Here is a 1,260-nt window from a genome sequence, read left to right as displayed (position 1 = left end):
CACCCACACTTTAGACTGTTTATGGAGGTGAACGATTCTTTCAAGTTAGTCGGAGTACCCAAAGATGCATTACGATTAAAGTTGTTCCCATATTCGCTAAGGGATAGAGCTCGAGCCTGGTTGAACTCCTTGCCACCAAATTCAGTTTCCACATGGCAAGAGTTAGTAGAAAGATTCCTTATGAAGTATTTCCCACCTAGCAAGAATGCTAAGTTGAGGAACGAGATCACTGTTTTCCAACAAATAGATGATGAGTCCTTGTATAAGGCTTGGGAAAGGTACAAAGAATTATTACGGAAGTGCCCTCATCATGGAATCTCACATTGCATAAAACTTTAGACATTTTATAATGGTCTCAATGCTCACACGAGGATAGTAGTGCATGCTTCTGCTAATGGTGCTCTCATTTCTAAGTCTTATAATGAGGCTTATGAAATCATTGATAGGATTGCCAGCAACAATTATCAATGGTCAACCAATTGATTAGTGTCAAGAAGACAAGTCACTGGAATACATGAAGTAGACATTCTTACTTCACTCGCATCTCAGGTATCATCAATATCCTCAATGTTAAAAAGTCTTACTACTAATGGGTCTAATAGTTTTGCAGCACAGCCACCTAATCAATTTGAAAATGTAGCCTATGTCTATTGTGGTGAAGGACATTTGTTCGAAGAATGTCCATCGAACCCAGAATCTGTATATTACATGGGTAACTAGAACCAAAATCGACAAAGGTAGGGACTGCAATCCAATTTCTGTAACCCATCATGGCGAAACCAGTCGAATTTTTCCTGGAGTAACCAAAGGGCAAGAACCAGTAACACTTCCACTCAACCTAAATCGACCCAGCCACCTATTTTTCCCCAACAAGTTTAGAAACCAACCCAAGCTGAACCATCCAATGGCTCAGAAAATTTGTTAAAGGCATAAATGGAGAAGAATAATGCCTTAATTCAAAGCCAAGTAGCTACATTGAAAAACCTGGAAAACTAAATGAGCCTGGTTACTACTGAACTCAGAAACCGACTACAAGGTGCTTTACCTAGTGATACAGAGAATCTGAGGAATCCAGGGAAGAAGCATTGTAAAGCATTGACACTGAGGAGCGGAAAGACATTAGAGCCCAACACCATTAAAGTTCAAAAAGTGCCAGGTGATGCTCAAGACTAAGGAAGTTCAATCGAGTGTTAGAATTCCAGATTCACAAGAACCAGAATCTGCAAAATTCGACAAGGTGACCTCAGAACCAGCTAATTC

General features: G+C 40.0%; 1 non-coding gene across 1 annotated transcript; it reads right to left on the bottom strand.

Annotated features, from left to right (window-relative positions):
* Positions 1–210: 210 nt before the first annotated feature.
* LOC128291010 (small nucleolar RNA R71) lies at positions 211–317 on the bottom strand. Its single transcript, XR_008280788.1, has one exon. It is a non-coding gene; the product is annotated as a small nucleolar RNA R71 (small nucleolar RNA).
* Between the last annotated feature and the right edge of the window lie 943 nt (positions 318–1,260).

This window comes from Gossypium arboreum, chromosome 3 (assembly GCF_025698485.1).
Source record: "Gossypium arboreum isolate Shixiya-1 chromosome 3, ASM2569848v2, whole genome shotgun sequence".
Lineage (NCBI taxonomy): Eukaryota > Viridiplantae > Streptophyta > Magnoliopsida > Malvales > Malvaceae > Gossypium > Gossypium arboreum.
Note: the sequence above shows the minus strand (reverse complement) of the source record. Positions and strands in the feature narration are given on the sequence as shown.